General features: G+C 40.0%; 1 protein-coding gene across 2 annotated transcripts in view; it reads right to left on the reverse strand.

Moving 5' to 3' along the window:
* LOC138407520 (uncharacterized) overlaps window positions 1–13,946 on the reverse strand; it is a 40,953-nt gene that overhangs the window by 12,699 nt on the left and 14,308 nt on the right. Inside the window, exons 1-2 of one of the 2 annotated variants that reach the window (XM_069524353.1) lie at window positions 1,631–1,653; window positions 1,465–1,509 (exon numbers count right to left, since the gene is read on the reverse strand). The exons of the other annotated variant lie outside the window; for it this stretch is intronic. The gene's annotated coding sequence lies outside the window, so the exon portion shown is untranslated. Of the gene's footprint in view, window positions 1–1,464; window positions 1,510–1,630; window positions 1,654–13,946 lie in introns of those variants that run through there. 2 annotated transcript variants of the gene reach the window in all.

A 13,946-nucleotide genomic window follows, 5' to 3' on the forward strand; every position in this document is an offset into this window, starting at 1 on the left:
TCTGCTGCTGTTTTTAAATATTATTATTTTGTGATTTAATTTGATGTAGCTATGGTATAACAGTAAAAGTACATTAGCACTTTAAGTATGATGCTATAAGTAAGTTCCTTTATGTAGTTAAAAAAGAACAGCAAAAGTATTTTATGTGTTTAGAATATCACAGTAAAATAATTTAATGAAGCTAAAGTATGACAATGAAAGTATTTTATATAGTTAAAATACATTAATTTGAATAAATGTAATTTTTTTCAATGACGATAAAAGTGTATTTAGTGTATGACAATAAAAGTGTATTTAATGTATGACAATAATAATATTTAATGTACTTAAATGATCAAAGTATATGTATTTAATGTAGTTAAAATACGACAGCAACGGTACAAGATTTTCTTAGAATATTAGAGTAAAGGTATTTAATGTTGCTAAAATAGACAGTCCAAGTATTTTATGCAGTGAAAATATTACAATAAAGTATTCTATGTAGTTTGATTAACACAATACGTGTTTAATGTATTTAAATATCGCAGTAAAGGTCATAAACGTAGTAAAAATATTAGAGTAATGTAATTTATTTGGTTAAAATAAAAGTAAAGTAAAGTATTTAATGTAGTTAGAGTAAGACAATAGCAAATATCTAGTGTAGCTACAAAATAACATTAGGAGGATTTATCACAGTTAATGTTTGGCTTTTACAAAAGTTAAAGGTAGGGCTTGAAATTTGTTTCTGAAAACATTTCATATAATTTGTTTAGATCCTCATCACATCCCGTCAGTCATCAATAAAATAAAATAAAAAAGTTTTCAGAGAGAAGCTCATGTGTGGACCTCAGAGGACCAATCACTTGGACCAAATGAAATGATTGATGTCTGTCACCAACCAACCAGCCTGCCCATGCTCTCACTGCACATGACCAGAGTCTTCACAAGCCAGACAGTCAGACAGCGCTGAAGCAGAGCTGATAGTCAGAAATTGACGAGTGAGTCACGGAAACGTCGGCTTCTAGTAGTAGTCAGTCAGTGCATGTTGATATGTTTTAGGACGTAGCTTTGATGAGAGGGCCGATTGGAGTGGAATGTATCAGTTAAATATTTATGTGTAGTCTGCTCTTGCCAAGATTGCCAAGCCTCTTTAACTGAGCAAAGTAAACGTATTTCATGTACTTAAAGAACCACTGTAAAATAAAAGCATTGTGCTGTGATGTGTCTCCTGTGACTGATTTCTGAATTTGTCTGACATGATCTGATACACTTGGATAGAAGCATATAATTATTAACATAAACATTGGCAGCACCTAATTCAACGACAGGATCTCCCAAATTCGACACGTGGCAGTCATGGCTAGCATCCAAATAATAATAAATCACAGTAAAACAGACACACAAAACATCCAAACAGCTTATAATAAGTTCACTGGGAAGCATTGAACTCAAAAGACCCTTTTCAGAATAAAATCATGTACTCACTGTCACTTGAGTTTGCAGCCGACACTGAAGCTCATGAACTCCTTTCTAAATCAGACAGAAGCACACAGAACACACAGCAGCATCAGATGCATTTTCCTGACAATAATAACATACAAACAATGAGATACAGTGAAATGAAAAAAATAATCATCTGTGCAATTCATACCTCCTCCAGAGACAAGGATGAGTCTCAGACCCTCCTGTTCAAATGTACCTGACTTTATAATGTTGACCACACCTTAATGGGGTGGAATCATGGGTCGGACTAATATTTCAAAATGCTGAAGTAACAGTGACGGACAGGTTGACTTGACAAATGAGTGATCACGTTTGAACTACAGTATGTTCTTCTGTTCTTAATTTAAGATGAGATGCCATATACCATAAAATCATATCAGTTTGTTGAATGATGCCAACATACAACCTTTAAAATCTTAAAATAACTTTAAAACATAATATTTAAAACTTATTTCAATCAAAGCACCAAAATTTTCCACAGGTGGAGTCTTCCTTACTGCTGCTCCTATATATATAATAGTAAGGATTCTATTATATTTTATATTCATACTCTCACACTTTATTGCGCCATTGTAAAGACTATAATATTAGAATAGCCTGTGATGTGCAGCAAATGATTTAGTTAAAGTATAATCAGTGTAAGAAGAGTTACAGTGTTGTCTTTTACAGAAACACTCTACCAGTACAGTACATACCAACACTTATATGTAGTTAGTGGAGAACAAGATACAATCAATTAATGTATTACTGTAACACAGTTCTGTCCTCCACTGACGTGACTCTTTTTCTAAAGCTCTCTGTTGATCAGGCTTGAAGTGCAGACGTTTATCAAGTTCCTGAGGTTATTTACTTTTTAAGTTTAGTTTAAGTTTAGATTAGCGGCTCTTCTATGCTTCATGAATAATAATTTGAAGATGATCAGGCTTTTGTATTTGTTGTGGGGCAAATTTCTATGTGCTCTCATCAGTAGTCTCATCTCATCGGCAGACACTATAATTATTCTGTAAGTGAATGTAACAACAGTGCTTTCAAGAATCAAAAGTAAATGGTAATTATACTTGCATCCCTTCTAACACATACAGCTGTGATCAGCAGCTAGGACCTCTATATTTACAGGTGTGTCTATCTCAAAATGTGCATGCGTGAGTGATTTTAACTAATCATGTAAAACCTACTGCATGTTTGGACAGATTTCATATCTGAGGACAACTGAAGAAAACAACTTTATACAACCTCTTATCACATCAGTGTCTACAGCCATCTGTCATCACTTGTCACATGAGCAGCCGAGCCCAAGGCATTTTCCCATCAAAATTAAAAAGGTGTGATCAACCCCTTTTCCTCTGTCCTTTCCTCACTCTCTTGGCCCTGTTCAGGCCTAGTGTTAAAATCAGTCTCAGGAGACTCGATAACAAGTGAACAGAATGTGTCCACATTCCCTCATCAGTGTGTCCAGGGCAAGATTGAAGAACCGTCCTCTGACCCTTTACTCTCAATAGACAAACACAATGCGACGGCATATCTAGAACCACCCTTAGTTGATTCAAGTCATATCTCTCAAATAGACAAATCTCCGTTTCCATTGGTTATAACACTTCATCCTTGGCTCCACTGATGTGCGGAGAGCACAAGGTTCCATTCTTGGTCCTGTCCTATTTCCGCTCTACATGCTCCCATAAGGAATTGTCATCAACCATTTTAAAGGTATATCATATCATTGCTATACTGATGACACCCAAATATACTTGTCCTTCAAGCCAGACAACTTGCCACATAAGTGTCCTAACAGATCTGCCATTAAGGAATGGATGTCACTTAACTTCCTTCAGTTAAATTCAAATAAAACTGAAATAATAATATTTGTCCCGACCAGCTAGCAGGTAGAGCCCTACCATTTCTCAGTCCCCTGGCAGCCAATATTACATAAACAGCTTAATATCTAGGTTTCACATTTGATTCTCATCTGAACTTCAAAACACATTAGTCCAATCTTTAAATCCTGCTACTTCCATTCACGAAACATTTCTAAAAATCGAATCGGTTCTATCTCTCCTTGACTTAGAAAAGCTAATATGTGCCTTTGTTATCTCCTGCCTGGATTATTGCAGCGCCGTGTATACATGCCTCAGCCAAACCATAGTCACCCATTTGCAGCTTGTTCAAAACACTGCTGCTCGTATTTTAACAAAAACAGCGTATGTGTCATGTTTACTGTATTTTTTGTCCTTTGTGTCCAAACTGTGTTTATGTTTGAATTCATGTTTTAAGTTTTCTCTCTATCTCTTCTGTGTTCCCCTCTGTGTTCCACCCTGTGTTCCTCTCATGTTCCCTTCTGTGTTGCTCTGTGTTCCACCCTGTATTTCTCCTGTGTGCCTCGCTGTGTTCATCTCTGTGTTCCCCTTTCTATGTTTCACCCTGCGTTCCTCTCGTGTTCCCTTCTGTGTTCCTCTGTGCTCCACCCTGTGTTTCTCTCTGTGTTCCACCCTGTGCTTTTCCTGTGTGTCACACTGTGTTCATTTCTACGTGTCACCCTGTGTCCCTCTCGTGTTCCCTTCGGTGTTCCTGTGTTCCACTCTGCGTTCTTTTCGTGTTCCCTTCGGTGTTCCTCTGTGTTCCACCCTGTGTTTCTTTCTGTGTTCCCTTCTATGTTCCACCCTGTGCTTCACCCCGAGTTCCTACGTGTTCCTAAGTGTTCCTCTGTTTCCTGTTTTATTTTGTAGTCCCTGCTCCTGGTGTGTTCCCCCCCCTAGACTTCCTGCCCTTGTCAGGCTCACCCGTTTGCCCTGTGCCACCTGTCTCCAGTTACTCATCAGTTCAGTGTGTATTTAAGTCTTTGTGCTCCCCCATGTATTTGTCAGTTTGTCGTCATTGGATGCTCTTCTCATGTTCATGTGTTGTGTAGCCTCTCGCCACGTTCCCTTTAAGTGCCTGTGTTTCAAGACTTTTCCTGTGTTGCTCCCCTGTTTTGCCTGAGAGCATTTTTTGAGTTCTTGAGGATTTCTTTTTGTTACGTTCGCCCTGCCTGAAAATAAAGGACACTTTTTGTTACATACTTTTTGGTTCTGCATTTTGGTCCACCTGCTCCCTTACCCTCTCCCTGCGCCGCATCCCCAGCCTGACAGTATGGCTCATATCACGCCAATTCTTGCATCCCTTCACTGGTTACCAGTTAAATTCATTTTAAAATTCTCTTAAAAACTTTTAAATCTCAACATGGGCTGGCCCCCACATACATTTCACAGCTCTTGGCTCCCTATAATCTTTGAAACTTCCTGCCTGATGAGATAAGACTCGCCACCTCACTACCAATATCTCATAATCTTCAAACATTTCTCACAAATTGTTCATCTGATCATCTTCACACTTGACATGTGTATTGTTAAGAGCCCAAGGAAGGGCAGTGTCAAATTTGGAGCAATTTGGACACCAGATATGTACAATTTTAATAAACTTTGAATAAAGAGGGGACCAGTGCTCTGTAGCAGCAGTGACTGGGAATCATCAACATGTGGTGTTGTTGATCATGACTTCACTGAACTTTGAATAGACAGGTGAACAGCTCTTTGTGCTGCAGCAGTGACTTCAGTGGGTTTTGTGGAAAGAGTCTTGCAGCATCTCTTTTCTTCCCCTGTCTAAATTATTGCAGGTCACTTGCACAGTTTCAGAAAGAAAGCTGTGACCAGCACAACCACAGACCAAACAAACAGCCCATTATAAACAGGCAGGTTTAGAATAAGCACTGCACTTGTTCAATCAATTCATGACAAATGATAGTCCCGTAGTTTGACTTGCTCTCTGCACTTGAGTTTATGGTTTTTAATTGTAAATGTGAAATTAAGATATTCAAAACAGATTACGTCAGTATGGTACCATTGTGATTTTTGAATTAGTTTATTTCATGCATATATCAGATAAATGGGCTGTAGTGTAGTTGTAGTGCCCTGTGCAGACTGCTTGCACGGAGCATTCAGGCACTGAGAACAAGTACTTACATGTATGTTTTTTGGGGGATTTCATGACAGTTGAAACTACCTCTACAGCAGATTGTGAAATAAGGTCCTGAGGGACATTCCCACAAAGTGTCTCGTCGGAAATTAAGAGGAAAATAAGCTGACAGAAAGTTCATGTTTCAAATGTTTATTGCAACAGCAGAACGTGTTAGTGTTTGGGGTCTGGTCTCTGACTTCATTACTCCGCAAGTATTTGATTACATAGATATAATGGGAGTGATGAGCAAATATTTATAAATCCCCGATCGGGGGTAATATGTCACAATATATGTGGGGCAAATAGATTTCGGTGTTTCTGCCACCGCAAGATTATTAATGCTACCGCCACTGTTATTGTCCCCCCTTCCCCCACTGGCCTGCACTCACACCACACGTTAACTTTCAGGGCCTGATCACAATTGAAGTGAAGCGCTCTGGGAGCATTGGTTGAAACGCTTCAGTAGATGTTTCTATAAAAAATGTTTTTGTCATTTATTCAGATGGTGTCTTCCCCACTGCTGCACCTTTCTTTTTTTATAATATTTTGCATTATCTCATACTTAGCTGCACTACTTAATAGTGAAGCTATAATATCAGAATTGCTCATAATGCACAGCCCATTAACTGTGTAATCCTTTGTACAAAGTGGGTAACAATTTGGGATCTTACAAAGAACTTTCTAAATATCTATTCTACTATTACAAGATATGCATTGGTAGTTGTGTGAATGCATGCTTTTATATTTTAGAAGAACATTGAAACATAAAGTCTTTTTGACTCCATTCACTCAGTGGGTTTTTTTTTATATAGCAACAACAGATTGTGTACAGGGCAAACAGATCCACAGAGGACACCATTGTCACAGCACTCCACACCACCATCCCCACCTGGAACAGCAGGGCTGCTATGCCATGCTGCTCATTGTTGACTTCAGCTCTGCCTTTAATACCATACTCCCAAACAGGCTCACGATAAAACTTTTGGACATTGGACTTCTGCTTAACACCTGCGGTTGGATCAGACAACAACCTGGTCCTCAACACCTCTAAGAAGAAGGAGCTGATTGTAGACTTCAGGAGAAGGAACTCTGACCTGCAGCCCATCTACATCAATGGGGAATGTGTGGAAACGGTGACCAGCTTCAAGTTCCTGGGGGTGCACATCGATGAAGACCTCCAGTGGAGCTCCAACACCTCGGCGTTGGTGAAGAGGGCCCAGCAGCGACTTCATTTCCTGAGAATCCTCAAAAGGATCAATCTGAAGAGAGAGCTGCTGACCATCTTCTATCCCTACTCCATTGAGAGCGTGCTGACCTACTGCATCTCTGTGTGGTTCTCCAGCTGCACCACGGCACACAGGAAGGCGCTGCAAAGGGTCATTTAAACCGGACAAAGAGTCATTGGCCGCCCCCTCCCCTCCCTTAAGGACCCCTACAACACCCACTGTCTCAGGAGGGCACGCAGCATCCTCAGAGACAACACACATCCAGGACGCCGGCTGTTTGAGCCGCTGCCCTTAAGCAGAAGGTTCAGGGTCCTGAGGTTACGGGCAAACAGACTGAGAGACAGTTATTACAACAGGGCTATAGCAATGTTAAATACAAATGTAAATATCTGACTCAATCATGTGTCATTTCAGCTGCAGGCCACGTGCAATAACACTGTGGGACTTTCAACCCTTTTCTTTATGTGCAATAAACACTTTCAGGGCATCATTGGTGCAATAAAACACTTTGTATATTATCTAGCTATATCGTTACACTATCGGTATATAGGATTTATTCTGTACAGTTTGTGACTTATAATAATATATTATAATAATAAAACTCTTAGTTTAATATTTGTTTATAACGGTGCAATATAACACTTATGCATATTACCTGTAGCATATGTATCGGTACATTATCGGTACATTATTTATTTGTAGAGTATATCCACATCTTTCAATGCCTTTGGTCCTTATTTTTATTTCATTTTGTGTAGTGGACTGTGTCTTGTTAATTGTATGTTTGGCATCGAGGAGGAGGGCTGTGCTACAATTTCGTTGTGCTAGTGTACGAAGGACGACTGTGCAATGACAATACAATCATTTGAATTTAATTGAATTTGAATTCTCCTGACTGCTACCTACCTGCCTGATTAGACTGTCTGACTACTATCTGCCTGCCTGATTATTACCTGTCTGCCTGACTACTTCCTCTGTGTCTGACTACTACCTGTCTGCCAGACTGTCTGCCTGTATACTAGCTGTCTGTATGACTATTACTTGTCTGTCTGACTATCACCTGTCTGCCTGATTATTACCGGTGACACGTTCTTATGTTGCAGCTCAGTTTATTTGGATTGATGAAGAAGCGAGAGGGAAGACAGAGAATCAACTGAAATCACAAGTTTAAAAAGTAAGGTCAATTATAAAATTCTTGAAGTATTATAGTATTGCAGTAATAAGATACTTTAGGAGCACTGGGTGGAGCAGTGAGATAAAAAACAAAATAAGCAGCAATAAAGAATGCTAATAAATGTCTATTATACTGCGATATCATATATTGCCATTGTAATTTACATAGTACTTTATGTATGCCCCTTTCGAACCGGTTCTTTGGCAGTTGAAACACAAAGACTCTCAGCAAGAAAAACTGGTTTGATTCTGGTAACAACAGTTTGCTGGTCTATAGAAGGTGGGATTATTACATAATTTTTTTTGTGTCGTGTAATCTGTAAAGAAGATTGAAAACTTTTTAAATAAAGCTGAAAAGCCCTCTTATGCACTTCTGTCCGTCCTGGAACAGGGATCCCTCATTCACAACTCTCTCTGAGGTTTCTATCTTGTTCATGTAGGCAAATTGTTATTTGTGAATACATTTGATTTGATGTGAAAAGAGACGCTGTATTCTGCTATTGTTGAGGTTGTGCTTTAAGTCAGTGCTGGTGTTGCAGGGAAATCAGACACAAATAGAGTGACATACAGACTTATACACTAACACAGTTATGTGGCTCTATGGTGGCTCCAGCATGAGGAAAAGCAAACTGGTACTTAAAAGTTAACAGGTTGAACCAACTAGCCTATAGCAGAAGGTTCATCTTGGTCAAAGAGGGGTATCTGTTCCACCTCACAAGCCATGTCCTCTTCACTTTCACTTCTTCTTCTCTCAGTCTCCACATCCCCTCTTCTCTCATCATTGGAAACTAGAAGACATGGCACAGTTCATTGTTTCAAAATAAAATTCATAATATAATTAACAATTTTTAAAATAAAATAAAAAATACTGTAATTACTAAGAGGTAATACTTATTATAGCTGTGTTGTCATTACACTTCTGCTGTGATCAAATCAAATCAAATGTATATATATAGCACGGTATCACAACAAACAGCTGTCTCAGGGTGCTGCACAAAAGTCCAAAATCTTAAGAAACACAAAATCCAACTTGTTCCACACCGAGCAAGCATGAGCAGCAGCGGGGAGGAGAAAATCCCAGGTGGAAGAAACCTCCATGTCAGCCCTGCATCAGACCGGCGACCTCCACAAGGTCCATCCCTCATCAGGACCCGAGCCAGGACGGGCTCCGGAGAGCTGCACAGTATGGACCAAGGAGGGGAGGAGAAGACCCAAGGAATTAGAGGTACGTAATAAGATAAAACAAAATAAACAAGGCAGAGAGTGAAGAAGAGAGCAGGTGCTGGTTTGTGTTGCCTGATGGGTGATCCCCCAGCAGTGCAGGCCTATAGCAGCATAACTGTGGATGACTATGGTTCAGGGTTGAGCTAAAAGCTTTATCAAAAAGGAATGTTTTAATTCTAGCCTTAAATGTAGAGACCGTGTCTACCACCCATTCTACTCTTAGTAACTCTAGGCACTGCAAGGAATCCAGAGTTTAGCGAGCGAAGTGGTCTGTGGGGGCAGTAAGGGCTTATGTAGGATGGGGTCTGATTGTTGAGGGCAGCAGCAGGATGTATCATGGTGCAGGGGCTTTTTGAGATGGTTAGGAGCAGCAGCTGCTCTCCGCTCAGATCTTGCTCTGTTTTTTCTTGACAAACTGGTCTGTCTCAAAATGTGCCTGCACAGTGACTTTGGTTGCCATCACATCGACTCAGTTTGATCTTGTCAGATTTCGTCTAAATGTTACTTGACAGATGAGCAGCCAAACCTCTAAATCATCACATCTCCCAAGGCATTTTCCCATCCAAAGCTAAAAAGGTGTGTCAACAGTTTATCCCACGGTCTATTATTTGCTCTCTGTCTCTTTGGCCCTGTTCAGACCTCAGACCTTGTGTTAACATCTGTCTCAGGTGATCTGAGGGAGAGAGGGCACCCAAGAAACACTGACGATGCATTAAAGATCCGATCACACAGACCACATTTGGAGATGGTCTATCTTACATGTGGCCACATTCTTTAAGCAGTGTGAATGTGTCCTGGGCTACATTGAGGGACCTCCCACTCAGCTGACATCTGCTGACCCTCTGCAGTTCATAATCCTAAGGGTATCTTTACATTTCTCATCTGATGTCATTACTTAACCCCCAGTTATCTGGGAATTACTGAAACGTTAAATACATTTTCTTTTTAAAATATTCCTTCCCTTAGGAGACCCAAGATGTCTGAGCAACATCGGCCTGTATGGACACCGCATTCTCACAGCATTCTCGAGCTGCCTATTTCAAGTCTTGTAGAGGAGTTTGAATGCACCAAAACAAGCCTGAAGATGACCCTCTCAGAGTCCCAAGACAAATCTATATGGGTGGTCAGACCATAAATGACAACAGGATGGAAATGGAAACCACTTGAGCACACTGACATTGTGGGCCATGTTCAACAGGGAAGAGGACGTTTGGGCCTAGGTCAAACTAGACCCTTGCGGAACAAAGCAACTCCTTTACAGCGGTGAAAATTGGTAGCGCTGGACATCCAGCATCCGGAAAAGGCAGCAAGATGTGCGAAGGCTGTCGCTCAAGCAAGACAGGGGCAGTGGATGAAATTGGAGAGCATAGAGAAAAGGAAGATCAGCTGGAAGGGCCTGTGGGGAATGGAAGCAAGCAACTTGGAGCAACGTTCTTCCCTCACCCAAAAATCTACAGCCGTGGCTGAACTAAGATCCATCCTGCCCTCAACTCCAGCTACCCTCAGGCACATTTACACAGGTACTCAAATGCCTTGCAGCAACAATAGAAACAAAGAGAACTGTTACCAATGCCTTGCCATCAAATACACCAAGCGCATTCCAAAGGACTGGGACAGGAAAGGCCTTCTTCACTGACCAGGAGCCAGTTGGAGAAAGCCAGAGACTGGGAGATGTTGGTGTATGTGGGCCAGAAGCTTAGAACATCGTCTACTTTGTGAAATTGACAGAACCCTGGGAGGATAATGTTGATGAAGCAAATCAGAGGAAAAGGCTGCAGTATGCAGACATTCCATTTGAGGCACAGCAACGAGGCCCGAATGCAAAAGTTTACTATGTGGAGGTTATCTGCAGGGGTTTCCTTTCAACATCCACCATCAGGTTGCTCAAAGATCTGACAGGAAAAGTCCTGGGCCAGACCATAAAAGTGTTTAATTTAAAAGTCATAGAGGCATAGAGGTAAGGATGTCTGATCTACTGAGCGACCACATGGCTTTCATAGTACAGCCATAAAAGCCATCAGCCAGCCAGATTTACCTTTAGCCTCAGTGTACCCTCAAGTTCATATTATTGATTACAAGCCCAAAACACTTTATGGCACTAAGGTGCACAACTGAAGTTATGTCCCTAACATCCGCTGGTGACCACTAACACCTACTAACATCTACTAATAGTTGGTAACCTACATTTTGCAGAAGGCCTTCAAATGTACAAGGGATATTCAACATGATGCTATCAGTATATTCATGTAAAATTGTGCAAATTCCATGTTGGGTTTCATGCTCATTTTAGAGTTAGTTATCATTCAAAAATAAAAATGCTGGATGGTATCAGTCGCTGAACGTTCAGTGGTTTTATTTCTTGCTTTCTGCTTCTGCTGATTCAGCTAAATGTTGTTCTAACGTATTGTGCTCAAGTGCAGCTGTTGGAGCTGAGAACATGTAGTGACTTGTACCAGTTATGTCACATTTTGTTCATCACAGAGTTTGTTCCGCAAACACATTTACAAACATTGACACCAGCTTTTTGGTCTCAGGTTCCTTTGCTAGAAGAGAGTAGATTTCGTCTGGTGGGTTATAAGATTCAAATGCTGAAATGTTAGCTCTAACATAGTTCCTAACTTGCAAGTACCTGAAAAAGTGAGATGGGTGTAAATCAAATTTGGCTTTAAGTTGGTCAAATGAGGCAAAAACATTGTTAATATACAAGTCTTTCACTGTAACCAGGCCTTTCCCTTTCCAGATACAGAATCTAACTGAGAAGGATGAAATCCATGATTGTGACAGATCGGGGTGAAACTAGAGGTGTTTGTTAGATTAAATGTTTTTTTAATTTGAAAACACACCTTTAATGAATGTTTAACTATAAATCCAGTCCCTTTAAATGGTCCAGCACTTCTCTTGGTTGTATTGAGTAGTGCTGGGAGGGAGGTACCAGTGATGTCTTGTTCTATGGCCAGCCATGAGGGGGTAGTCTCATTAGATTCTACAGAATAAGCTTGCTGCCACTATACAAGTGCTTGTGCATTAGCTGCCCAATAATAATGTTGGAATAGAGGGAGCACTAGTCCACCCAGTTCTTTTGGCTTACAAAGGTGCTTTTTGCTTATGCGGTGTGGTTTATATCCCCAAATGAAAGGCATGATGATTGAGTCCAATGTTTTAAAAACAAATTTAGAAATTTGCACATTCTGAAATATGTACAAAAATCTGGGTAAGGTCACTATTTTTATAGCATTAACTCTGCCAATCATTGACATGGGGAGTGTTCGCCAAAGTTCAATATCACTTTTAAGTTTATCAATCAAAGCTTTATAGTTGAGTGTATAAAGCTGATCAGATTGTTTGGGGATTGTACTGCTAAGATATTTAATATGGGTGGTCACTTTTACGGGTAGATTCCTGAGAAAATTGGGGTCTAAGTCCTCGCACAGAGGCATAAATTCACATTTTAGCCTGTTTATAGTATATCCTGATAACTTTCCAAAATTTCTAATTTGATCCAATAATGGTGGGATGGATCCGTCTGATCTTTATCTTTTTTCAATATTAAAGAAATATTTGCTGTATATAATGATTCCGGCAATTTTTTGTTCTTAAGTGATTCTCTAATCATTCTTAGTAATAGGGGGGCCACATCGTCAATGAATGCTTTATAAAAATCAATGCCAAGGCCATCAGAGCCAGGTGACTTTCCACCCGGGAATTCCTTTATGGCCGTGACAACCTCCTGTAATGTAATTTCAGCATTTAGTTTGTTTTGCCCGTCAGAGTCTATTTTAGGAAGTAGGAGGGAGCGCAAGAATTGAAGAATATCCTCTTCCGCTGCAGAGCTTTGGAGTTTATATACATTTTCGTAAAAGTCTCTGAAGCACTTATTTATTTCAACAGGGTCTGTAACACTAGAGCCCGTCTGACTTTTAATTTCATAAATAGCCCTGCTAGCGTGTGCCCCTCGTAACTGCCTTGAGAGAAGAGGGCCAGGTTTATCCTCCAACTCAAATTGTTTATGCCTCACTTTCATCAGTAAAGTGTTGATTTGTTGAGAGAGAATACTATTATATTCATGCTTTAACTTAACAATTTCCTTCAATAAAGATGAAGATGGAGCCTCTCAATACTATTTTTCAAGAAGGGCGAGCTCTGGATCTATAACGGATAACCTTTGTCTCTTCTGTTTTTTTTGTGTGGCTTCATAGGATAAAACAAAGCCTCTTAGCACAACCTTAAAGGCCTCCCATAAGGTTGAATCTGAAACATCGCCTGTTTCATTAAAAGCTAAATAGTCCTTTATGGAAAGTGAGCATTTCTCCAAAAATATTTTGTCGTTTAGAAGACTTGGATTGAATCATCAATTATAGTGGGGGTTTTTCCACCCAAAGTCCATACCAATAGACACTGGGCTGTGGTGTGAAATTAAGATTGTTATATTTACATGCCAAGGTTTTAATCCTACCTTTCTAATATTACTTGTCTTATCTAATTTATCCTTCATTGTAGGTTAATCAGTGGCTTATGTCCTTTGTTATAAATACATTGAAGATGGTGAAAGCTTTTAAGTGCGAATATTACAAACATGGTAAGATGGACATAACTTTGTGTAGAAAATTGATTGTATTGTAGCATCAATTTCTCTGTGCTTTTCCCTTAACTGCAAATCGGGCATATTAACCCGGTTTCTTGATTAAACATGAACACAACTCGCTCTCAGTTCGCTAAGCTAACGCTAGCTCCGAGGCTGCTCGTTAGTCCGCTGAAGTTAGCTAGCCTTTAACCGGGAGCCCGAGCACCAGGAGACAGCTGCTTTAAAAAAATACTGTACTGTAAAGCACCTGATAAGTATTCTGCCATGTAAAC

This window comes from Paralichthys olivaceus, chromosome 4 (assembly GCF_024713975.1).
Source record: "Paralichthys olivaceus isolate ysfri-2021 chromosome 4, ASM2471397v2, whole genome shotgun sequence".
In the NCBI taxonomy this organism is placed as follows: domain Eukaryota; kingdom Metazoa; phylum Chordata; class Actinopteri; order Pleuronectiformes; family Paralichthyidae; genus Paralichthys; species Paralichthys olivaceus.